The 24,017-nt window shown below is 44.3% G+C and overlaps 14 non-coding genes and 16 pseudogenes across 14 annotated transcripts; all 30 read left to right on the top strand.

Annotated features, from left to right (window-relative positions):
* The first annotated feature begins 776 nt into the window (after nucleotides 1-776).
* On the top strand, nucleotides 777-894 carry LOC140020751 (5S ribosomal RNA; annotated as a pseudogene).
* A 926-nt stretch (nucleotides 895-1,820) lies between these two features.
* LOC140017882 (5S ribosomal RNA) lies at nucleotides 1,821-1,939 on the top strand. Its single transcript, XR_011824188.1, has one exon. It is a non-coding gene; the product is annotated as a 5S ribosomal RNA (ribosomal RNA).
* A 411-nt stretch (nucleotides 1,940-2,350) lies between these two features.
* LOC140018438 (5S ribosomal RNA) lies at nucleotides 2,351-2,468 on the top strand (annotated as a pseudogene).
* Nucleotides 2,469-3,396: 928 nt separating this feature from the next.
* On the top strand, nucleotides 3,397-3,515 carry LOC140017561 (5S ribosomal RNA). The gene has a single exon (XR_011823869.1). It is a non-coding gene; the product is annotated as a 5S ribosomal RNA (ribosomal RNA).
* Nucleotides 3,516-3,926: 411 nt separating this feature from the next.
* LOC140020192 (5S ribosomal RNA) lies at nucleotides 3,927-4,044 on the top strand (annotated as a pseudogene).
* Nucleotides 4,045-4,971: 927 nt separating this feature from the next.
* On the top strand, nucleotides 4,972-5,089 carry LOC140020695 (5S ribosomal RNA; annotated as a pseudogene).
* Nucleotides 5,090-6,016: 927 nt separating this feature from the next.
* Nucleotides 6,017-6,135, top strand: LOC140017279 (5S ribosomal RNA). Its single transcript, XR_011823590.1, has one exon. It is a non-coding gene; the product is annotated as a 5S ribosomal RNA (ribosomal RNA).
* Nucleotides 6,136-6,546: 411 nt separating this feature from the next.
* LOC140020572 (5S ribosomal RNA) lies at nucleotides 6,547-6,664 on the top strand (annotated as a pseudogene).
* Nucleotides 6,665-7,591: 927 nt separating this feature from the next.
* Nucleotides 7,592-7,710, top strand: LOC140017562 (5S ribosomal RNA). The gene has a single exon (XR_011823870.1). It is a non-coding gene; the product is annotated as a 5S ribosomal RNA (ribosomal RNA).
* Nucleotides 7,711-8,123: 413 nt separating this feature from the next.
* On the top strand, nucleotides 8,124-8,241 carry LOC140019250 (5S ribosomal RNA; annotated as a pseudogene).
* Nucleotides 8,242-9,168: 927 nt separating this feature from the next.
* On the top strand, nucleotides 9,169-9,287 carry LOC140017883 (5S ribosomal RNA). The gene has a single exon (XR_011824189.1). It is a non-coding gene; the product is annotated as a 5S ribosomal RNA (ribosomal RNA).
* Nucleotides 9,288-9,698: 411 nt separating this feature from the next.
* LOC140018439 (5S ribosomal RNA) lies at nucleotides 9,699-9,816 on the top strand (annotated as a pseudogene).
* Nucleotides 9,817-10,744: 928 nt separating this feature from the next.
* Nucleotides 10,745-10,863, top strand: LOC140017563 (5S ribosomal RNA). Its single transcript, XR_011823871.1, has one exon. It is a non-coding gene; the product is annotated as a 5S ribosomal RNA (ribosomal RNA).
* A 411-nt stretch (nucleotides 10,864-11,274) lies between these two features.
* Nucleotides 11,275-11,392, top strand: LOC140020193 (5S ribosomal RNA; annotated as a pseudogene).
* Nucleotides 11,393-12,319: 927 nt separating this feature from the next.
* On the top strand, nucleotides 12,320-12,437 carry LOC140019251 (5S ribosomal RNA; annotated as a pseudogene).
* Nucleotides 12,438-13,364: 927 nt separating this feature from the next.
* LOC140017280 (5S ribosomal RNA) lies at nucleotides 13,365-13,483 on the top strand. The gene has a single exon (XR_011823591.1). It is a non-coding gene; the product is annotated as a 5S ribosomal RNA (ribosomal RNA).
* Nucleotides 13,484-13,894: 411 nt separating this feature from the next.
* LOC140020573 (5S ribosomal RNA) lies at nucleotides 13,895-14,012 on the top strand (annotated as a pseudogene).
* A 926-nt stretch (nucleotides 14,013-14,938) lies between these two features.
* Nucleotides 14,939-15,057, top strand: LOC140017884 (5S ribosomal RNA). Its single transcript, XR_011824190.1, has one exon. It is a non-coding gene; the product is annotated as a 5S ribosomal RNA (ribosomal RNA).
* Nucleotides 15,058-15,469: 412 nt separating this feature from the next.
* Nucleotides 15,470-15,588, top strand: LOC140017885 (5S ribosomal RNA). Its single transcript, XR_011824191.1, has one exon. It is a non-coding gene; the product is annotated as a 5S ribosomal RNA (ribosomal RNA).
* A 411-nt stretch (nucleotides 15,589-15,999) lies between these two features.
* Nucleotides 16,000-16,117, top strand: LOC140020752 (5S ribosomal RNA; annotated as a pseudogene).
* A 927-nt stretch (nucleotides 16,118-17,044) lies between these two features.
* On the top strand, nucleotides 17,045-17,163 carry LOC140017565 (5S ribosomal RNA). Its single transcript, XR_011823873.1, has one exon. It is a non-coding gene; the product is annotated as a 5S ribosomal RNA (ribosomal RNA).
* A 411-nt stretch (nucleotides 17,164-17,574) lies between these two features.
* LOC140020194 (5S ribosomal RNA) lies at nucleotides 17,575-17,692 on the top strand (annotated as a pseudogene).
* A 927-nt stretch (nucleotides 17,693-18,619) lies between these two features.
* LOC140019252 (5S ribosomal RNA) lies at nucleotides 18,620-18,737 on the top strand (annotated as a pseudogene).
* A 927-nt stretch (nucleotides 18,738-19,664) lies between these two features.
* LOC140017281 (5S ribosomal RNA) lies at nucleotides 19,665-19,783 on the top strand. The gene has a single exon (XR_011823592.1). It is a non-coding gene; the product is annotated as a 5S ribosomal RNA (ribosomal RNA).
* A 411-nt stretch (nucleotides 19,784-20,194) lies between these two features.
* On the top strand, nucleotides 20,195-20,312 carry LOC140020574 (5S ribosomal RNA; annotated as a pseudogene).
* Nucleotides 20,313-21,238: 926 nt separating this feature from the next.
* On the top strand, nucleotides 21,239-21,357 carry LOC140017886 (5S ribosomal RNA). The gene has a single exon (XR_011824192.1). It is a non-coding gene; the product is annotated as a 5S ribosomal RNA (ribosomal RNA).
* Nucleotides 21,358-21,769: 412 nt separating this feature from the next.
* LOC140017887 (5S ribosomal RNA) lies at nucleotides 21,770-21,888 on the top strand. The gene has a single exon (XR_011824193.1). It is a non-coding gene; the product is annotated as a 5S ribosomal RNA (ribosomal RNA).
* A 411-nt stretch (nucleotides 21,889-22,299) lies between these two features.
* LOC140019833 (5S ribosomal RNA) lies at nucleotides 22,300-22,417 on the top strand (annotated as a pseudogene).
* A 928-nt stretch (nucleotides 22,418-23,345) lies between these two features.
* Nucleotides 23,346-23,464, top strand: LOC140017566 (5S ribosomal RNA). The gene has a single exon (XR_011823874.1). It is a non-coding gene; the product is annotated as a 5S ribosomal RNA (ribosomal RNA).
* Nucleotides 23,465-23,875: 411 nt separating this feature from the next.
* On the top strand, nucleotides 23,876-23,993 carry LOC140020195 (5S ribosomal RNA; annotated as a pseudogene).
* The last annotated feature ends 24 nt before the right edge of the window (nucleotides 23,994-24,017 follow it).

Here is a 24,017-nt window from a genome sequence, read left to right on the forward strand (position 1 = left end):
TATAAATGATTTAATAATTTATAAAAAATATATATTATCAATATAATTTGATTAGGATGATGTATTTGAGTAAAATCAATTTGATTTATTTTCTTATTTGGTTTTTTCTTTGCATTAGCTAGAAATTTGTTTACAAATATATCTTTTTCTCTTTTTTGTTAGAAATTATAAATTTTGGCAAATTTGATCGGGTAGACCCGACCCGGATCCGAGACTCGCCGGGTCCGGATCCGGAACACCGAATAAAAGACCCGTCGGGTAAACGGGTCGGATCCGGGTCCGGGTCCAGAATAATGAATTCCGGCCCGGACCCGGCCCGTTGACACCCCTAGGTGACCCCCTGGGAAATCCTCGTGTTGCACCCCTCCCTTTTTTGTTTCGAAATCCAAATTTCCCCTTCGTTCTTTATGCTGTAGTAATTTAGCTCCGTCGGAACGATTGCTTTATATTTTGCTTCTCATCGAAGCATGAAGGCGGATCTGAAGGCGCGAGACAAGTCAGGAACGGTACGGCTGGATCGAAGCCCGGATCGTCGGTCAAAGTTGTCGGCGCAAATGTATAAGCGCAAGCGTGAAGGATCAATTTCAGGATAATTGAGACTTGTTCGACGAGGGAAAAAAAAGGTGCAAAGCAACAAGAAAAAAATATAAAAGTAAATAAATAAAAGGATGAGAGGAAATTCATGAATTGACGCTTAGAATGAATTCGGGTCCAGAAAAGCCAAACTGCTTCACAGGACGTGACAGTTTAAAAGAATAAAGCGAAAGGAACATGGCGGGTGCGATCATACCAGCACTAATGCACCGGATCCCATCAGAACTTCGAAGTTAAGCGTGCTTGCGCGACAGTAGTACTAGGATGGGTGACCCTAGGCCGGTCAACGGGTCGGGTCTACACCCGGATCCGGATCGGATCCCTGAAATTTTTGCGGGTATGGGTAGGGATTTAATTCCGTTATCCGGATCCGGATCCGTTTTTTCAAACAAAAAAACGGGTCGGATACGGAATATAGTATTCCGACCCGTATTAGACCCGGATCCGGATATAAATGATTTAATAATTTATAAAAAATATATATTATCAATATAATTTGATTAGGATGATGTATTTGAGTAAAATCAATTTGATTTATTTTCTTATTTGGTTTTTTCTTTGCATTAGCTAGAAATTTGTTTACAAATATATCTTATTCTCTTTTTTGTTAGAAATTATAAATTTTGGCAAATTTGATCGGGTAGACCCGACCCGGATCCGAGACTCGCCGGGTCCGGATCCGGAACACCGAATAAAAGACCCGTCGGGTAAACGGGTCGGATCCGGGTCCGGGTCCGAAATAATGAATTCCGACCCGGACCCGGCCCGTTGACACCCCTAGGTGACCCCCTGGGAAATCCTCGTGTTGCACCCCTCCCTTTTTTGTTTCGAAATCCAAATTTCCCCTTCGTTCTTTATGCTGTAGTAATTTAGCTCCGTCGGAACGATTGCTTTATATTTTGCTTCTCATCGAAGCATGAAGGCGGATCTGAAGGCGCGAGACAAGTCAGGAACGGTACGGCTGGAGCGAAGCCAGGATCGTCGGTCAAAGTTGTCGGCGCAAATGTATAAGCGCAAGCGTGAAGGATCAATTTCAGGATAATTGAGAGTTGCGCGACGAGGGAAAAAAAATGGTGCAAATCAACAAGAAAAAAATGTAAAAGTAAATAAATAAAAGGATGAGGGGAAATTCTTGAATTGACGCTTAAAATGAATTCGGGTCCAGAAAAGCCACACTGCTTCACAGGACGGGGCAGTTTAAAAGAATAAAGCGAAAGGAACATGGCGGGTGCGATCATACCAGCACTAATGCACCGGATCCCATCAGAACTCCGAAGTTAAGCGTGCTTGGGCGAGAGTAGTACTAGGATGGGTGACCCCCTGGGAAGTCCTCTTGTTGCACCCCTCCCTTTTTTGTTTCGAAATCCAAATTTCCCCTTCGTTCTTTATGCTGTAGTAATTTAGCTCCGTCGGAACGATTGCTTTATATTTTGCTTCTCATCGAAGCATGAAGGCGGATCTGAAGGCGCGAGACAAGTCAGGAACGGTACGGCTGGATCGAAGCCCGGATCGTCGGTCAAAGTTGTCGGCGCAAATGTATAAGCGCAAGCGTGAAGGATCAATTTCAGGATAATTGAGAGTTGTGCGACGAGGGAAAAAAAAGGTGCAAAGCAACAAGAAAAAAATATAAAAGTAAATAAATAAAAGGATGAGAGGAAATTCAAGAATTGACGCTTAGAATGAATTCGGGTCCAGAAAAGCCAAACTGCTTCACAGGACGTGGCAGTTTAAAAGAATAAAGCGAAAGGAACATGGCGGGTGCGATCATACCAGCACTAATGCACCGGATCCCATCAGAACTCCGAAGTTAAGCGTGCTTGGGCGACAGTAGTACTAGGATGGGTGACCCTAGGCCGGTCAACGGGTCGGGTCTACACCCGGATCCGGATCGGATCCCTGAAATTTTTGCGGGTATGGGTAGGGATTTAATTCCGTTATCCGGATCCGGATCCGTTTTTTCAAACAAAAAAACGGGTCGGATACGGAATATAGTATTCCGACCCGTATTAGACCCGGATCCGGATATAAATGATTTAATAATTTATAAAAAATATATATTATCAATATAATTTGATTAGGATGATGTATTTGAGTAAAATCAATTTGATTTATTTTCTTATTTGGTTTTTTCTTTGCATTAGCTAGAAATTTGTTTACAAATATATCTTTTTCTCTTTTTTGTTAGAAATTATAAATTTTGGCAAATTTGTTCGGGTAGACCCGACCCGGATCCGAGACTCGCCGGGTCCGGATCCGGAACACCGAATAAAAGACCCGTCGGGTAAACGGGTCGGATCCGGGTCCGGGTCCGGAATAATGAATTCCGGCCCGGACCCCGGCCCGTTGACACCCCTAGGTGACCCCCTGGGAAATCCTCGTGTTGCACCCCTCCCTTTTTTGTTTCGAAATCCAAATTTCCCCTTCGTTCTTTATGCTGTAGTAATTTAGCTCCGTCGGAACGATTGCTTTATTTTTTGCTTCTCATCGAAGCATGAAGGCGGATCTGAAGGCGCGAGACAAGTCAGGAACGGTACGGCTGGATCGAAGCCCGGATCGTCGGTCAAAGTTGTCGGCGCAAATGTATAAGCGCAAGCGTGAAGGATCAATTTCAGGATAATTGAGAGTTGCGCGACGAGGGAAAAAAAAATGGTGCAAATCAACAAGAAAAAAATGTAAAAGTAAATAAATAAAAGGATGAGGGGAAATTCTTGAATTGACGCTTAGAATGAATTCGGGTCCAGAAAAGCCACACTGCTTCACAGGACGGGGCAGTTTAAAAGAATAAAGCGAAAGGAACATGGCGGGTGCGATCATACCAGCACTAATGCACCGGATCCCATCAGAACTCCGAAGTTAAGCGTGCTTGGGCGAGAGTAGTACTAGGATGGGTGACCCCCTGGGAAGTCCTTGTGTTGCACCCCTCCCTTTTTTGTTTCGAAATCCAAATTTCCCCTTCGTTCTTTATGCTGTAGTAATTTAGCTCCGTCGGAACGATTGCTTTATATTTTGCTTCTCATCGAAGCATGAAGGCGGATCTGAAGGCGCGAGACAAGTCAGGAACGGTACGGCTGGATCGAAGCCCGGATCGTCGGTCAAAGTTGTCGGCGCAAATGTATAAGCGCAAGCGTGAAGGATCAATTTCAGGATAATTGAGAGTTGTTCGACGAGGGAAAAAAAAGGTGCAAAGCAACAAGAAAAAAATATAAAAGTAAATAAATAAAAGGATGAGAGGAAATTCATGAATTGACGCTTAGAATGAATTCGGGTCCAGAAAAGCCAAACTGCTTCACAGGACGTGACAGTTTAAAAGAATAAAGCGAAAGGAACATGGCGGGTGCGATCATACCAGCACTAATGCACCGGATCCCATCAGAACTTCGAAGTTAAGCGTGCTTGGGCGACAGTAGTACCAGGATGGGTGACCCTAGGCCGGTCAACGGGTCGGGTCTACACCCGGATCCGGATCGGATCCCTGAAATTTTTGCGGGTATGGGTAGGGATTTAATTCCGTTATCCGGATCCGGATCCGTTTTTTCAAACAAAAAAACGGGTCGGATACGGAATATAGTATTCCGACCCGTATTAGACCCGGATCCGGATATAAATGATTTAATAATTTATAAAAAATATATATTATCAATATAATTTGATTAGGATGATGTATTTGAGTAAAATCAATTTGATTTATTTTCTTATTTGGTTTTTTCTTTGCATTAGCTAGAAATTTGTTTACAAATATATCTTATTCTCTTTTTTGTTAGAAATTATAAATTTTGGCAAATTTGATCGGGTAGACCCGACCCGGATCCGAGACTCGCCGGGTCCGGATCCGGAACACCGAATAAAAGACCCGTCGGGTAAACGGGTCGGATCCGGGTCCGGGTCCGAAATAATGAATTCCGACCCGGACCCGGCCCGTTGACACCCCTAGGTGACCCCCTGGGAAATCCTCGTGTTGCACCCCTCCCTTTTTTGTTTCGAAATCCAAATTTCCCCTTCGTTCTTTATGCTGTAGTAATTTAGCTCCGTCGGAACGATTGCTTTATATTTTGCTTCTCATCGAAGCATGAAGGCGGATCTGAAGGCGCGAGACAAGTCAGGAACGGTACGGCTGGAGCGAAGCCAGGATCGTCGGTCAAAGTTGTCGGCGCAAATGTATAAGCGCAAGCGTGAAGGATCAATTTCAGGATAATTGAGAGTTGCGCGACGAGGGAAAAAAAAATGGTGCAAATCAACAAGAAAAAAATGTAAAAGTAAATAAATAAAAGGATGAGGGGAAATTCTTGAATTGACGCTTAGAATGAATTCGGGTCCAGAAAAGCCACACTGCTTCACAGGACGGGGCAGTTTAAAAGAATAAAGCGAAAGGAACATGGCGGGTGCGATCATACCAGCACTAATGCACCGGATCCCATCAGAACTACGAAGTTAAGCGTGCTTGGGCGAGAGTAGTACTAGGATGGGTGATCCTAGGCCGGTCAACGGGTCGGGTCTACACCCGGATCCGGATCGGATCCCTGAAATTTTTGCGGGTATGGGTAGGGATTTAATTCCGTTATCCGGATCCGGATCCGTTTTTTCAAACAAAAAAACGGGTCGGATACGGAATATAGTATTCCGACCCGTATTAGACCCGGATCCGGATATAAATGATTTAATAATTTATAAAAAATATATATTATCAATATAATTTGATTAGGATGATGTATTTGAGTAAAATCAATTTGATTTATTTTCTTATTTGGTTTTTTCTTTGCATTAGCTAGAAATTTGTTTACAAATATATCTTATTCTCTTTTTTGTTAGAAATTATAAATTTTGGCAAATTTGATCGGGTAGACCCGACCCGGATCCGAGACTCGCCGGGTCCGGATCCGGAACACCGAATAAAAGACCCGTCGGGTAAACGGGTCGGATCCGGGTCCGGGTCCGGAATAATGAATTCCGGCCCGGACCCGGCCTGTTGACACCCCTAGGTGACCCCCTGGGAAATCCTCGTGCTGCACCCCTCCCTTTTTTGTTTCGAAATCCAAATTTCCCCTTCGTTCTTTATGCTGTAGTAATTTAGCTCCGTCGGAACGATTGCTTTATATTTTGCTTCTCATCGAAGCATGAAGGCGGATCTGAAGGCGCGAGACAAGTCAGGAACGGTACGGCTGGATCGAAGCCCGGATCGTCGGTCAAAGTTGTCGGCGCAAATGTATAAGCGCAAGCGTGAAGGATCAATTTCAGGATAATTGAGAGTTGCGCGACGAGGGAAAAAAAAATGGTGCAAATCAACAAGAAAAAAATGTAAAAGTAAATAAATAAAAGGATGAGGGGAAATTCTTGAATTGACGCTTAAAATGAATTCGGGTCCAGAAAAGCCACACTGCTTCACAGGACGGGGCAGTTTAAAAGAATAAAGCGAAAGGAACATGGCGGGTGCGATCATACCAGCACTAATGCACCGGATCCCATCAGAACTCCGAAGTTAAGCGTGCTTGGGCGAGAGTAGTACTAGGATGGGTGACCCCCTGGGAAGTCCTCGTGTTGCACCCCTCCCTTTTTTGTTTCGAAATCCAAATTTCCCCTTCGTTCTTTATGCTGTAGTAATTTAGCTCCGTCGGAACGATTGCTTTATATTTTGCTTCTAATCGAAGCATGAAGGCGGATCTGAAGGCGCGAGACAAGTCAGGAACGGTACGGCTGGATCGAAGCCCGGATCGTCGGTCAAAGTTGTCGGCGCAAATGTATAAGCGCAAGCGTGAAGGATCAATTTCAGGATAATTGAGACTTGTTCGACGAGGGAAAAAAAAGGTGCAAAGCAACAAGAAAAAAATATAAAAGTAAATAAATAAAAGGATGAGAGGAAATTCATGAATTGACTCTTAGAATGAATTCGGGTCCAGAAAAGCCAAACTGCTTCACAGGACGTGACAGTTTAAAAGAATAAAGCGAAAGGAACATGGCGGGTGCGATCATACCAGCACTAATGCACCGGATCCCATCAGAACTTCGAAGTTAAGCGTGCTTGGGCGACAGTAGTACTAGGATGGGTGATCCTAGGCCGGTCAACGGGTCGGGTCTACACCCGGATCCGGATCGGATCCCTGAAATTTTTGCGGGTATGGGTAGGGATTTAATTCCGTTATCCGGATCCGGATCCGTTTTTTCAAACAAAAAAACGGGTCGGATACGGAATATAGTATTCCGACCCGTATTAGACCCGGATCCGGATATAAATGATTTAATAATTTATAAAAAATATATATTATCAATATAATTTGATTAGGATGATGTATTTGAGTAAAATCAATTTGATTTATTTTCTTATTTGGTTTTTTCTTTGCATTAGCTAGAAATTTGTTTACAAATATATCTTATTCTCTTTTTTGTTAGAAATTATAAATTTTGGCAAATTTGATCGGGTAGACCCGACCCGGATCCGAGACTCGCCGGGTCCGGATCCGGAACACCGAATAAAAGACCCGTCGGGTAAACGGGTCGGATCCGGGTCCGGGTCCGAAATAATGAATTCCGACCCGGACCCGGCCCGTTGACACCCCTAGGTGACCCCCTGGGAAATCCTCGTGTTGCACCCCTCCCTTTTTTGTTTCGAAATCCAAATTTCCCCTTCGTTCTTTATGCTGTAGTAATTTAGCTCCGTCGGAACGATTGCTTTATTTTTTGCTTCTCATCGAAGCATGAAGGCGGATCTGAAGGCGCGAGACAAGTCAGGAACGGTACGGCTGGATCGAAGCCCGGATCGTCGGTCAAAGTTGTCGGCGCAAATGTATAAGCGCAAGCGTGAAGGATCAATTTCAGGATAATTGAGAGTTGCGCGACGAGGGAAAAAAAAATGGTGCAAATCAACAAGAAAAAAATGTAAAAGTAAATAAATAAAAGGATGAGGGGAAATTCTTGAATTGACGCTTAGAATGAATTCGGGTCCAGAAAAGCCACACTGCTTCACAGGACGGGGCAGTTTAAAAGAATAAAGCGAAAGGAACATGGCGGGTGCGATCATACCAGCACTAATGCACCGGATCCCATCAGAACTCCGAAGTTAAGCGTGCTTGGGCGAGAGTAGTACTAGGATGGGTGACCCCCTGGGAAGTCCTTGTGTTGCACCCCTCCCTTTTTTGTTTCGAAATCCAAATTTCCCCTTCGTTCTTTATGCTGTAGTAATTTAGCTCCGTCGGAACGATTGCTTTATATTTTGCTTCTCATCGAAGCATGAAGGCGGATCTGAAGGCGCGAGACAAGTCAGGAACGGTACGGCTGGATCGAAGCCCGGATCGTCGGTCAAAGTTGTCGGCGCAAATGTATAAGCGCAAGCGTGAAGGATCAATTTCAGGATAATTGAGAGTTGCGCGACGAGGGAAAAAAAAATGGTGCAAATCAACAAGAAAAAAATGTAAAAGTAAATAAATAAAAGGATGAGGGGAAATTCTTGAATTGACGCTTAGAATGAATTCGGGTCCAGAAAAGCCACACTGCTTCACAGGACGGGGCAGTTTAAAAGAATAAAGCGAAAGGAACATGGCGGGTGCGATCATACCAGCACTAATGCACCGGATCCCATCAGAACTCCGAAGTTAAGCGTGCTTGGGCGAGAGTAGTACTAGGATGGGTGATCCTAGGCCGGTCAACGGGTCGGGTCTACACCCGGATCCGGATCGGATCCCTGAAATTTTTGCGGGTATGGGTAGGGATTTAATTCCGTTATCCGGATCCGGATCCGTTTTTTCAAACAAAAAAACGGGTCGGATACGGAATATAGTATTCCGACCCGTATTAGACCCGGATCCGGATATAAATGATTTAATAATTTATAAAAAATATATATTATCAATATAATTTGATTAGGATGATGTATTTGAGTAAAATCAATTTGATTTATTTTCTTATTTGGTTTTTTCTTTGCATTAGCTAGAAATTTGTTTACAAATATATCTTATTCTCTTTTTTGTTAGAAATTATAAATTTTGGCAAATTTGATCGGGTAGACCCGACCCGGATCCGAGACTCGCCGGGTCCGGATCCGGAACACCGAATAAAAGACCCGTCGGGTAAACGGGTCGGATCCGGGTCCGGGTCCGGAATAATGAATTCCGGCCCGGACCCGGCCTGTTGACACCCCTAGGTGACCCCCTGGGAAATCCTCGTGCTGCACCCCTCCCTTTTTTGTTTCGAAATCCAAATTTCCCCTTCGTTCTTTATGCTGTAGTAATTTAGCTCCGTCGGAACGATTGCTTTATATTTTGCTTCTCATCGAAGCATGAAGGCGGATCTGAAGGCGCGAGACAAGTCAGGAACGGTACGGCTGGATCGAAGCCCGGATCGTCGGTCAAAGTTGTCGGCGCAAATGTATAAGCGCAAGCGTGAAGGATCAATTTCAGGATAATTGAGAGTTGCGCGACGAGGGAAAAAAAAATGGTGCAAATCAACAAGAAAAAAATGTAAAAGTAAATAAATAAAAGGATGAGGGGAAATTCTTGAATTGACGCTTAAAATGAATTCGGGTCCAGAAAAGCCACACTGCTTCACAGGACGGGGCAGTTTAAAAGAATAAAGCGAAAGGAACATGGCGGGTGCGATCATACCAGCACTAATGCACCGGATCCCATCAGAACTCCGAAGTTAAGCGTGCTTGGGCGAGAGTAGTACTAGGATGGGTGACCCCCTGGGAAGTCCTCTTGTTGCACCCCTCCCTTTTTTGTTTCGAAATCCAAATTTCCCCTTCGTTCTTTATGCTGTAGTAATTTAGCTCCGTCGGAACGATTGCTTTATATTTTGCTTCTCATCGAAGCATGAAGGCGGATCTGAAGGCGCGAGACAAGTCAGGAACGGTACGGCTGGATCGAAGCCCGGATCGTCGGTCAAAGTTGTCGGCGCAAATGTATAAGCGCAAGCGTGAAGGATCAATTTCAGGATAATTGAGAGTTGTGCGACGAGGGAAAAAAAAGGTGCAAAGCAACAAGAAAAAAATATAAAAGTAAATAAATAAAAGGATGAGAGGAAATTCAAGAATTGACGCTTAGAATGAATTCGGGTCCAGAAAAGCCAAACTGCTTCACAGGACGTGGCAGTTTAAAAGAATAAAGCGAAAGGAACATGGCGGGTGCGATCATACCAGCACTAATGCACCGGATCCCATCAGAACTCCGAAGTTAAGCGTGCTTGGGCGACAGTAGTACTAGGATGGGTGACCCTAGGCCGGTCAACGGGTCGGGTCTACACCCGGATCCGGATCGGATCCCTGAAATTTTTGCGGGTATGGGTAGGGATTTAATTCCGTTATCCGGATCCGGATCCGTTTTTTCAAACAAAAAAACGGGTCGGATACGGAATATAGTATTCCGACCCGTATTAGACCCGGATCCGGATATAAATGATTTAATAATTTATAAAAAATATATATTATCAATATAATTTGATTAGGATGATGTATTTGAGTAAAATCAATTTGATTTATTTTCTTATTTGGTTTTTTCTTTGCATTAGCTAGAAATTTGTTTACAAATATATCTTTTTCTCTTTTTTGTTAGAAATTATAAATTTTGGCAAATTTGTTCGGGTAGACCCGACCCGGATCCGAGACTCGCCGGGTCCGGATCCGGAACACCGAATAAAAGACCCGTCGGGTAAACGGGTCGGATCCGGGTCCGGGTCCGGAATAATGAATTCCGGCCCGGACCCCGGCCCGTTGACACCCCTAGGTGACCCCCTGGGAAATCCTCGTGTTGCACCCCTCCCTTTTTTGTTTCGAAATCCAAATTTCCCCTTCGTTCTTTATGCTGTAGTAATTTAGCTCCGTCGGAACGATTGCTTTATTTTTTGCTTCTCATCGAAGCATGAAGGCGGATCTGAAGGCGCGAGACAAGTCAGGAACGGTACGGCTGGATCGAAGCCCGGATCGTCGGTCAAAGTTGTCGGCGCAAATGTATAAGCGCAAGCGTGAAGGATCAATTTCAGGATAATTGAGAGTTGCGCGACGAGGGAAAAAAAAATGGTGCAAATCAACAAGAAAAAAATGTAAAAGTAAATAAATAAAAGGATGAGGGGAAATTCTTGAATTGACGCTTAGAATGAATTCGGGTCCAGAAAAGCCACACTGCTTCACAGGACGGGGCAGTTTAAAAGAATAAAGCGAAAGGAACATGGCGGGTGCGATCATACCAGCACTAATGCACCGGATCCCATCAGAACTCCGAAGTTAAGCGTGCTTGGGCGAGAGTAGTACTAGGATGGGTGACCCCCTGGGAAGTCCTTGTGTTGCACCCCTCCCTTTTTTGTTTCGAAATCCAAATTTCCCCTTCGTTCTTTATGCTGTAGTAATTTAGCTCCGTCGGAACGATTGCTTTATATTTTGCTTCTCATCGAAGCATGAAGGCGGATCTGAAGGCGCGAGACAAGTCAGGAACGGTACGGCTGGATCGAAGCCCGGATCGTCGGTCAAAGTTGTCGGCGCAAATGTATAAGCGCAAGCGTGAAGGATCAATTTCAGGATAATTGAGAGTTGTTCGACGAGGGAAAAAAAAGGTGCAAAGCAACAAGAAAAAAATATAAAAGTAAATAAATAAAAGGATGAGAGGAAATTCATGAATTGACGCTTAGAATGAATTCGGGTCCAGAAAAGCCAAACTGCTTCACAGGACGTGACAGTTTAAAAGAATAAAGCGAAAGGAACATGGCGGGTGCGATCATACCAGCACTAATGCACCGGATCCCATCAGAACTTCGAAGTTAAGCGTGCTTGGGCGACAGTAGTACCAGGATGGGTGACCCTAGGCCGGTCAACGGGTCGGGTCTACACCCGGATCCGGATCGGATCCCTGAAATTTTTGCGGGTATGGGTAGGGATTTAATTCCGTTATCCGGATCCGGATCCGTTTTTTCAAACAAAAAAACGGGTCGGATACGGAATATAGTATTCCGACCCGTATTAGACCCGGATCCGGATATAAATGATTTAATAATTTATAAAAAATATATATTATCAATATAATTTGATTAGGATGATGTATTTGAGTAAAATCAATTTGATTTATTTTCTTATTTGGTTTTTTCTTTGCATTAGCTAGAAATTTGTTTACAAATATATCTTATTCTCTTTTTTGTTAGAAATTATAAATTTTGGCAAATTTGATCGGGTAGACCCGACCCGGATCCGAGACTCGCCGGGTCCGGATCCGGAACACCGAATAAAAGACCAGTCGGGTAAACGGGTCGGATCCGGGTCCGGGTCCGAAATAATGAATTCCGACCCGGACCCGGCCCGTTGACACCCCTAGGTGACCCCCTGGGAAATCCTCGTGTTGCACCCCTCCCTTTTTTGTTTCGAAATCCAAATTTCCCCTTCGTTCTTTATGCTGTAGTAATTTAGCTCCGTCGGAACGATTGCTTTATATTTTGCTTCTCATCGAAGCATGAAGGCGGATCTGAAGGCGCGAGACAAGTCAGGAACGGTACGGCTGGAGCGAAGCCAGGATCGTCGGTCAAAGTTGTCGGCGCAAATGTATAAGCGCAAGCGTGAAGGATCAATTTCAGGATAATTGAGAGTTGCGCGACGAGGGAAAAAAAAATGGTGCAAATCAACAAGAAAAAAATGTAAAAGTAAATAAATAAAAGGATGAGGGGAAATTCTTGAATTGACGCTTAGAATGAATTCGGGTCCAGAAAAGCCACACTGCTTCACAGGACGGGGCAGTTTAAAAGAATAAAGCGAAAGGAACATGGCGGGTGCGATCATACCAGCACTAATGCACCGGATCCCATCAGAACTCCGAAGTTAAGCGTGCTTGGGCGAGAGTAGTACTAGGATGGGTGATCCTAGGCCGGTCAACGGGTCGGGTCTACACCCGGATCCGGATCGGATCCCTGAAATTTTTGCGGGTATGGGTAGGGATTTAATTCCGTTATCCGGATCCGGATCCGTTTTTTCAAACAAAAAAACGGGTCGGATACGGAATATAGTATTCCGACCCGTATTAGACCCGGATCCGGATATAAATGATTTAATAATTTATAAAAAATATATATTATCAATATAATTTGATTAGGATGATGTATTTGAGTAAAATCAATTTGATTTATTTTCTTATTTGGTTTTTTCTTTGCATTAGCTAGAAATTTGTTTACAAATATATCTTATTCTCTTTTTTGTTAGAAATTATAAATTTTGGCAAATTTGATCGGGTAGACCCGACCCGGATCCGAGACTCGCCGGGTCCGGATCCGGAACACCGAATAAAAGACCCGTCGGGTAAACGGGTCGGATCCGGGTCCGGGTCCGGAATAATGAATTCCGGCCCGGACCCGGCCTGTTGACACCCCTAGGTGACCCCCTGGGAAATCCTCGTGCTGCACCCCTCCCTTTTTTGTTTCGAAATCCAAATTTCCCCTTCGTTCTTTATGCTGTAGTAATTTAGCTCCGTCGGAACGATTGCTTTATATTTTGCTTCTCATCGAAGCATGAAGGCGGATCTGAAGGCGCGAGACAAGTCAGGAACGGTACGGCTGGATCGAAGCCCGGATCGTCGGTCAAAGTTGTCGGCGCAAATGTATAAGCGCAAGCGTGAAGGATCAATTTCAGGATAATTGAGAGTTGCGCGACGAGGGAAAAAAAAATGGTGCAAATCAACAAGAAAAAAATGTAAAAGTAAATAAATAAAAGGATGAGGGGAAATTCTTGAATTGACGCTTAAAATGAATTCGGGTCCAGAAAAGCCACACTGCTTCACAGGACGGGGCAGTTTAAAAGAATAAAGCGAAAGGAACATGGCGGGTGCGATCATACCAGCACTAATGCACCGGATCCCATCAGAACTCCGAAGTTAAGCGTGCTTGGGCGAGAGTAGTACTAGGATGGGTGACCCCCTGGGAAGTCCTCGTGTTGCACCCCTCCCTTTTTTGTTTCGAAATCCAAATTTCCCCTTCGTTCTTTATGCTGTAGTAATTTAGCTCCGTCGGAACGATTGCTTTATATTTTGCTTCTAATCGAAGCATGAAGGCGGATCTGAAGGCGCGAGACAAGTCAGGAACGGTACGGCTGGATCGAAGCCCGGATCGTCGGTCAAAGTTGTCGGCGCAAATGTATAAGCGCAAGCGTGAAGGATCAATTTCAGGATAATTGAGACTTGTTCGACGAGGGAAAAAAAAGGTGCAAAGCAACAAGAAAAAAATATAAAAGTAAATAAATAAAAGGATGAGAGGAAATTCATGAATTGACTCTTAGAATGAATTCGGGTCCAGAAAAGCCAAACTGCTTCACAGGACGTGACAGTTTAAAAGAATAAAGCGAAAGGAACATGGCGGGTGCGATCATACCAGCACTAATGCACCGGATCCCATCAGAACTTCGAAGTTAAGCGTGCTTGGGCGACAGTAGTACTAGGATGGGTGATCCTAGGCCGGTCAACGGGTCGGGTCTACACCCGGATCCGGATCGGATCCCTGAAATTTTTGCGGGTATGGGTAGGGATTTAATTCCGTTATCCGGATCCGGATCCGTTTTTTCAAACAAAAAAACGGGTCGGATACGGAATATAGTATTCCGACCCGTATTAGACCCGGATCCGGATATAAATGATTTAATAATTTATAAAAAATATATATTATCAATATAATTTGATTAGGATGATGTATTTGAGTAAAATCAATTTGATTTATTTTCTTATTTGGTTTTTTCTTTGCATTAGCTAGAAATTTGTTTACAAATATATCTTATTCTCTTTTTTGTTAGAAATTATAAATTTTGGCAAATTTGATCGGGTAGACCCGACCCGGATCCGAGACTCGCCGGGTCCGGATCCGGAACACCGAATAAAAGACCCGTCGGGTAAACGGGTCGGATCCGGGTCCGGGTCCGAAATAATGAATTCCGACCCGGACCCGGCCCGTTGACACCCCTAGGTGACCCCCTGGGAAATCCTCGTGTTGCACCCCTCCCTTTTTTGTTTCGAAATCCAAATTTCCCCTTCGTTCTTTATGCTGTAGTAATTTAGCTCCGTCGGAACGATTGCTTTATATTTTGCTTCTCATCGAAGCATGAAGGCGGATCTGAAGGCGCGAGACAAGTCAGGAACGGTACGGCTGGAGCGAAGCCAGGATCGTCGGTCAAAGTTGTCGGCGCAAATGTATAAGCGCAAGCGTGAAGGATCAATTTCAGGATAATTGAGAGTTGCGCGACGAGGGAAAAAAAATGGTGCAAATCAACAAGAAAAAAATGTAAAAGTAAATAAATAAAAGGATGAGGGGAAATTCTTGAATTGACGCTTAAAATGAATTCGGGTCCAGAAAAGCCACACTGCTTCACAGGACGGGGCAGTTTAAAAGAATAAAGCGAAAGGAACATGGCGGGTGCGATCATACCAGCACTAATGCACCGGATCCCATCAGAACTCCGAAGTTAAGCGTGCTTGGGCGAGAGTAGTACTAGGATGGGTGACCCCCTGGGAAGTCCTCTTGTTGCACCCCTCCCTTTTTTGTTTCGAAATCCAAATTTCCCCTTCGTTCTTTATGCTGTAGTAATTTAGCTCCGTCGGAACGATTGCTTTATATTTTGCTTCTCATCGAAGCATGAAGGCGGATCTGAAGGCGCGAGACAAGTCAGGAACGGTACGGCTGGAGCGAAGCCAGGATCGTCGGTCAAAGTTGTCGGCGCAAATGTATAAGCGCAAGCGTGAAGGATCAATTTCAGGATAATTGAGAGTTGCGCGACGAGGGAAAAAAAATGGTGCAAATCAACAAGAAAAAAATGTAAAAGTAAATAAATAAAAGGATGAGGGGAAATTCTTGAATTGATGCTTAAAATGAATTCGGGTCCAGAAAAGCCACACTGCTTCACAGGACGGGGCAGTTTAAAAGAATAAAGCGAAAGGAACATGGCGGGTGCGATCATACCAGCACTAATGCACCGGATCCCATCAGAACTCCGAAGTTAAGCGTGCTTGGGCGAGAGTAGTACTAGGATGGGTGACCCCCTGGGAAGTCCTCTTGTTGCACCCCTCCCTTTTTTGTTTCGAAATCCAAATTTCCCCTTCGTTCTTTATGCTGTAGTAATTTAGCTCCGTCGGAACGATTGCTTTATATTTTGCTTCTCATCGAAGCATGAAGGCGGATCTGAAGGCGCGAGACAAGTCAGGAACGGTACGGCTGGATCGAAGCCCGGATCGTCGGTCAAAGTTGTCGGCGCAAATGTATAAGCGCAAGCGTGAAGGATCAATTTCAGGATAATTGAGAGTTGTTCGACGAGGGAAAAAAAAGGTGCAAAGCAACAAGAAAAAAATATAAAAGTAAATAAATAAAAGGATGAGAGGAAATTCATGAATTGACGCTTAGAATGAATTCGGGTCCAGAAAAGCCAAACTGCTTCACAGGACGTGACAGTTTAAAAGAATAAAGCGAAAGGAACATGGCGGGTGCGATCATACCAGCACTAATGCACCGGATCCCATCAGAACTTCGAAGTTAAGCGTGCTTGCGCGACAGTAGTACTAGGATGGGTGACCCTAGGCCGGTCAACGGGTCGGGTCTACACCCGGATCCGGATCGGATCCCTGAAATTTTTGCGGGTATGGGTAGGGATTTAATTCCGTTATCCGGATCCGGATCCGTTTTTTCAAACAAAAAAACGGGTCGGATACGGAATATAGTATTCCGACCCGTATTAGACCCGGATCCGGATATAAATGATTTAATAATTTATAAAAAATATAAATTATCAATATAATTTGATTAGGATGATGTATTTGAGTAAAATCAATTTGATTTATTTTCTTATTTGGTTTTTTCTTTGCATTAGCTAGAAATTTGTTTACAAATATATCTTTTTCTCTTTTTTGTTAGAAATTATAAATTTTGGCAAATTTGTTCGGGTAGACCCGACCCGGATCCGAGACTCGCCGGGTCCGGATCCGGAACACCGAATAAAAGACCCGTCGGGTAAACGGGTCGGATCCGGGTCCGGGTCCGGAATAATGAATTCCGGCCCGGACCCGGCCCGTTGACACCCCTAGGTGACCCCCTGGGAAATCCTCGTGTTGCACCCCTCCCTTTTTTGTTTCGAAATCCAAATTTCCCCTTCGTTCTTTATGCTGTAGTAATTTAGCTCCGTCGGAACGATTGCTTTATATTTTGCTTCTCATCGAAGCATGAAGGCGGATCTGAAGGCGCGAGACAAGTCAGGAACGGTACGGCTGGATCGAAGCCCGGATCGTCGGTCAAAGTTGTCGGCGCAAATGTATAAGCGCAAGCGTGAAGGATCAATTTCAGGATAATTGAGAGTTGCGCGACGAGGGAAAAAAAAATGGTGCAAATCAACAAGAAAAAAATGTAAAAGTAAATAAATAAAAGGATGAGGGGAAATTCTTGAATTGACGCTTAAAATGAATTCGGGTCCAGAAAAGCCACACTGCTTCACAGGACGGGGCAGTTTAAAAGAATAAAGCGAAAGGAACATGGCGGGTGCGATCATACCAGCACTAATGCACCGGATCCCATCAGAACTCCGAAGTTAAGCGTGCTTGGGCGAGAGTAGTACTAGGATGGGTGACCCCCTGGGAAGTCCTTGTGTTGCACCCCTCCCTTTTTTGTTTCGAAATCCAAATTTCCCCTTCGTTCTTTATGCTGTAGTAATTTAGCTCCGTCGGAACGATTGCTTTATATTTTGCTTCTCATCGAAGCATGAAGGCGGATCTGAAGGCGCGAGACAAGTCAGGAACGGTACGGCTGGATCGAAGCCCGGATCGTCGGTCAAAGTTGTCGGCGCAAATGTATAAGCGCAAGCGTGAAGGATCAATTTCAGGATAATTGAGAGTTGTTCGACGAGGGAAAAAAAAGGTGCAAAGCAACAAGAAAAAAATATAAAAGTAAATAAATAAAAGGATGAGAGGAAATTCATGAATTGACGCTTAGAATGAATTCGGGTCCAGAAAAGCCAAACTGCTTCACAGGACGTGACAGTTTAAAAGAATAAAGCGAAAGGAACATGGCGGGTGCGATCATACCAGCACTAATGCACCGGATCCCATCAGAACTTCGAAGTTAAGCGTGCTTGGGCGACAGTAGTACCAGGATGGGTGACCCTAGGCCGGTCAACGGGTCGGGTCTACACCCGGATCCGGATCGGATCCCTGAAATTTTTGCGGGTATGGGTAGGGATTTAATTCCGTTATCCGGATCCGGATCCGTTTTTTCAAACAAAAAAACGGGTCGGATACGGAATATAGTATTCCGACCCGTATTAGACCCGGATCCGGATATAAATGATTTAATAATTTATAAAAAATATATATTATCAATATAATTTGATTAGGATGATGTATTTGAGTAAAATCAATTTGATTTATTTTCTTATTTGGTTTTTTCTTTGCATTAGCTAGAAATTTGTTTACAAATATATCTTTTTCTCTTTTTTGTTAGAAATTATAAATTTTGGCAAATTTGTTCGGGTAGACCCGACCCGGATCCGAGACTCGCCGGGTTCGGATCCGGAACACAGAATAAAAGACCCGTCGGGTAAACGGGTCGGATCCGGGTCCGGGTCCGGAATAATGAATTCCGGCCCGGACCCGGCCCGTTGACACCCTTAGGTGACCCCCTGGGAAATCCTCGTGTTGCACCCCTCCCTTTTTTGTTTCGAAATCCAAATTTCCCCTTCGTTCTTTATGCTGTAGTAATTTAGCTCCGTCGGAACGATTGCTTTATATTTTGCTTCTCATCGAAGCATGAAGGCGGATCTGAAGGCGCGAGACAAGTCAGGAACGGTACGGCTGGATCGAAGCCCGGATCGTCGGTCAAAGTTGTCGGCGCAAATGTATAAGCGCAAGCGTGAAGGATCAATTTCAGGATAATTGAGAGTTGCGCGACGAGGGAAAAAAAAATGGTGCAAATCAACAAGAAAAAAATTTAAAAGTAAATAAATAAAAGGATGAGGGGAAATTCTTGAATTGACGCTTAGAATGAATTCGGGTCCAGAAAAGCCACACTGCTTCACAGGACGGGGCAGTTTAAAAGAATAAAGCGAAAGGAACATGGCGGGTGCGATCATACCAGCACTAATGCACCGGATCCCATCAGAACTCCGAAGTTAAGCGTGCTTGGGCGAGAGTAGTACTAGGATGGGTGATCCTAGGCCGGTCAACGGGTCGGGTCTACACCCGGATCCGGATCGGATCCCTGAAATTTTTGCGGGTATGGGTAGGGATTTAATTCCGTTATCCGGATCCGGATCCGTTTTTTCAAACAAAAAAACGGGTCGGATACGGAATATAGTATTCCGACCCGTATTAGACCCGGATCCGGATATAAATGATTTAATAATTTATAAAAAATATATATTATCAATATAATTTGATTAGGATGATGTATTTGAGTAAAATCAATTTGATTTATTTTCTTATTTGGTTTTTTCTTTGCATTAGCTAGAAATTTGTTTACAAATATATCTTATTCTCTTTTTTGTTAGAAATTATAAATTTTGGCAAATTTGATCGGGTAGACCCGACCCGGATCCGAGACTCGCCGGGTCCGGATCCGGAACACCGAATAAAAGACCCGTCGGGTAAACGGGTCGGATCCGGGTCCGGGTCCGGAATAATAAATTCCGGCCCGGACCCGGCCTGTTGACACCCCTAGGTGACCCCCGGGGAAATCCTCGTGTTGCACCCCTCCCTTTTTTGTTTCGAAATCCAAATTTCCCCTTCGTTCTTTATGCTGTAGTAATTTAGCTCCGTCGGAACGATTGCTTTATATTTTGCTTCTCATCGAAGCATGAAGGCGGATCTGAAGGCGCGAGACAAGTCAGGAACGGTACGGCTGGATCGAAGCCCGGATCGTCGGTCAAAGTTGTCGGCGCAAATGTATAAGCGCAAGCGTGAAGGATCAATTTCAGGATAATTGAGAGTTGCGCGACGAGGGAAAAAAAAATGGTGCAAATCAACAAGAAAAAAATGTAAAAGTAAATAAATAAAAGGATGAGGGGAAATTCTTGAATTGACGCTTAAAATGAATTCGGGTCCAGAAAAGCCACACTGCTTCACAGGACGGGGCAGTTTAAAAGAATAAAGCGAAAGGAACATGGCGGGTGCGATCATACCAGCACTAATGCACCGGATCCCATCAGAACTCCGAAGTTAAGCGTGCTTGGGCGAGAGTAGTACTAGGATGGGTGACCCCCTGGGAAGTCCTCGTGTTGCACCCCTCCCTTTTTTGTTTCGAAATCCAAATTTCCCCTTCGTTCTTTATGCTGTAGTAATTTAGCTCCGTCGGAACGATTGCTTTATATTTTGCTTCTCATCGAAGCATGAAGGCGGATCTGAAGGCGCGAGACAAGTCAGGAACGGTACGGCTGGATCGAAGCCCGGATCGTCGGTCAAAGTTGTCGGCGCAAATGTATAAGCGCAAGCGTGAAGGATCAATTTCAGGATAATTGAGACTTGTTCGACGAGGGAAAAAAAAGGTGCAAAGCAACAAGAAAAAAATATAAAAGTAAATAAATAAAAGGATGAGAGGAAATTCATGAATTGACTCTTAGAATGAATTCGGGTCCAGAAAAGCCAAACTGCTTCACAGGACGTGACAGTTTAAAAGAATAAAGCGAAAGGAACATGGCGGGTGCGATCATACCAGCACTAATGCACCGGATCCCATCAGAACTTCGAAGTTAAGCGTGCTTGGGCGACAGTAGTACTAGGATGGGTGATCCTAGGCCGGTCAACGGGTCGGGTCTACACCCGGATCCGGATCGGATCCCTGAAATTTTTGCGGGTATGGGTAGGGATTTAATTCCGTTATCCGGATCCGGATCCGTTTTTTCAAACAAAAAAACGGGTCGGATACGGAATATAGTATTCCGACCCGTATTAGACCCGGATCCGGATATAAATGATTTAATAATTTATAAAAAATATATATTATCAATATAATTTGATTAGGATGATGTATTTGAGTAAAATCAATTTGATTTATTTTCTTATTTGGTTTTTTCTTTGCATTAGCTAGAAATTTGTTTACAAATATATCTTATTCTCTTTTTTGTTAGAAATTATAAATTTTGGCAAATTTGATCGGGTAGACCCGACCCGGATCCGAGACTCGCCGGGTCCGGATCCGGAACACCGAATAAAAGACCCGTCGGGTAAACGGGTCGGATCCGGGTCCGGGTCCGAAATAATGAATTCCGACCCGGACCCGGCCCGTTGACACCCCTAGGTGACCCCCTGGGAAATCCTCGTGTTGCACCCCTCCCTTTTTTGTTTCGAAATCCAAATTTCCCCTTCGTTCTTTATGCTGTAGTAATTTAGCTCCGTCGGAACGATTGCTTTATATTTTGCTTCTCATCGAAGCATGAAGGCGGATCTGAAGGCGCGAGACAAGTCAGGAACGGTACGGCTGGAGCGAAGCCAGGATCGTCGGTCAAAGTTGTCGGCGCAAATGTATAAGCGCAAGCGTGAAGGATCAATTTCAGGATAATTGAGAGTTGCGCGACGAGGGAAAAAAAATGGTGCAAATCAACAAGAAAAAAATGTAAAAGTAAATAAATAAAAGGATGAGGGGAAATTCTTGAATTGACGCTTAAAATGAATTCGGGTCCAGAAAAGCCACACTGCTTCACAGGACGGGGCAGTTTAAAAGAATAAAGCGAAAGGAACATGGCGGGTGCGATCATACCAGCACTAATGCACCGGATCCCATCAGAACTCCGAAGTTAAGCGTGCTTGGGCGAGAGTAGTACTAGGATGGGTGACCCCCTGGGAAGTCCTCTTGTTGCACCCCTCCCTTTTTTGTTTCGAAATCCAAATTTCCCCTTCGTTCTTTATGCTGTAGTAATTTAGCTCCGTCGGAACGATTGCTTTATATTTTGCTTCTCATCGAAGCATGAAGGCGGATCTGAAGGCGCGAGACAAGTCAGGAACGGTACGGCTGGAGCGAAGCCAGGATCGTCGGTCAAAGTTGTCGGCGCAAATGTATAAGCGCAAGCGTGAAGGATCAATTTCAGGATAATTGAGAGTTGCGCGACGAGGGAAAAAAAATGGTGCAAATCAACAAGAAAAAAATGTAAAAGTAAATAAATAAAAGGATGAGGGGAAATTCTTGAATTGACGCTTAAAATGAATTCGGGTCCAGAAAAGCCACACTGCTTCACAGGACGGGGCAGTTTAAAAGAATAAAGCGAAAGGAACATGGCGGGTGCGATCATACCAGCACTAATGCACCGGATCCCATCAGAACTCCGAAGTTAAGCGTGCTTGGGCGAGAGTAGTACTAGGATGGGTGACCCCCTGGGAAGTCCTCTTGTTGCACCCCTCCCTTTTTTGTTTCGAAATCCAAATTTCCCCTTCGTTCTTTATGCTGTAGTAATTTAGCTCCGTCGGAACGATTGCTTTATATTTTGCTTCTCATCGAAGCATGAAGGCGGATCTGAAGGCGCGAGACAAGTCAGGAACGGTACGGCTGGATCGAAGCCCGGATCGTCGGTCAAAGTTGTCGGCGCAAATGTATAAGCGCAAGCGTGAAGGATCAATTTCAGGATAATTGAGACTTGTTCGACGAGGGAAAAAAAAGGTGCAAAGCAACAAGAAAAAAATATAAAAGTAAATAAATAAAAGGATGAGAGGAAATTCATGAATTGACGCTTAGAATGAATTCGGGTCCAAAAAAGCCAAACTGCTTCACAGGACGTGGCAGTTTAAAAGAATAAAGCGAAAGGAACATGGCGGGTGCGATCATACCAGCACTAATGCACCGGATCCCATCAGAACTTCGAAGTTAAGCGTGCTTGGGCGACAGTAGTACTAGGATGGGTGACCCTAGGCCGGTCAACGGGTCGGGTCTACACCCGGATCCGGATCGGATCCCTGAAATTTTTGCGGGTATGGGTAGGGATTTAATTCCGTTATCCGGATCCGGATCCGTTTTTTCAAACAAAAAAACGGGTCGGATACGGAATATAGTATTCCGACCCGTATTAGACCCGGATCCGGATATAAATGATTTAATAATTTATAAAAAATATATATTATCAATATAATTTGATTAGGATGATGTATTTGAGTAAAATCAATTTGATTTATTTTCTTATTTGGTTTTTTCTTTGCATTAGCTAGAAATTTGTTTACAAATATATCTTTTTCTCTTTTTTGTTAGAAATTATAAATTTTGGCAAATTTATTCGGGTAGACCCGACCCGGATCCGAGACTCGCCGGGTCCGGATCCGGAACACCGAATAAAAGACCCGTCGGGTAAACGGGTCGGATCCGGGTCCGGGTCCGGAATAATGAATTCCGGCCCGGACCCCGGTCCGTTGACACCCCTAGGTGACCCCCTGGGAAATCCTCGTGTTGCACCCCTCCCTTTTTTGTTTCGAAATCCAAATTTCCCCTTCGTTCTTTATGCTGTAGTAATTTAGCTCCGTCGGAACGATTGCTTTATATTTTGCTTCTCATCGAAGCATGAAGGCGGATCTGAAGGCGCGAGACAAGTCAGGAACGGTACGGCTGGATCGAAGCCCGGATCGTCGGTCAAAGTTGTCGGCGCAAATGTATAAGCGCAAGCGTGAAGGATCAATTTCAGGATAATTGAGAGTTGCGCGACGAGGGAAAAAAAAATGGTGCAAATCAACAAGAAAAAAATGTAAAAGTAAATAAATAAAAGGATGAGGGGAAATTCTTGAATTGACGCTTAAAATGAATTCGGGTCCAGAAAAGCCACACTGCTTCACAGGACGGGGCAGTTTAAAAGAATAAAGCGAAAGGAACATGGCGGGTGCGATCATACCAGCACTAATGCACCGGATCCCATCAGAACTCCGAAGTTAAGCGTGCTTGGGCGAGAGTAGTACTAGGATGGGTGACCCCCTGGGAAGTCCTTGTGTTGCACCCCTCCCTTTTTTGTTTCGAAATCCAAATTTCCCCTTCGTTCTTTATGCTGTAGTAATTTAGCTCCGTCGGAACGATTGCTTTATATTTTGCTTCTCATCGAAGCATGAAGGCGGATCTGAAGGCGCGAGACAAGTCAGGAACGGTACGGCTGGATCGAAGCCCGGATCGTCGGTCAAAGTTGTCGGCGCAAATGTATAAGCGCAAGCGTGAAGGATCAATTTCAGGATAATTGAGAGTTGTTCGACGAGGGAAAAAAAAGGTGCAAAGCAACAAGAAAAAAATATAAAAGTAAATAAATAAAAGGATGAGAGGAAATTCATGAATTGACGCTTAGAATGAATTCGGGTCCAGAAAAGCCAAACTGCTTCACAGGACGTGACAGTTTAAAAGAATAAAGCGAAAGGAACATGGCGGGTGCGATCATACCAGCACTAATGCACCGGATCCCATCAGAACTTCGAAGTTAAGCGTGCTTGGGCGACAGTAGTACCAGGATGGGTGACCCTAGGCCGGTCAACGGGTCGGGTCTACACCCGGATCCGGATCGGATCCCT

Source organism: Coffea arabica, chromosome 11c, assembly GCF_036785885.1.
Source record: "Coffea arabica cultivar ET-39 chromosome 11c, Coffea Arabica ET-39 HiFi, whole genome shotgun sequence".
NCBI lineage: Eukaryota > Viridiplantae > Streptophyta > Magnoliopsida > Gentianales > Rubiaceae > Coffea > Coffea arabica.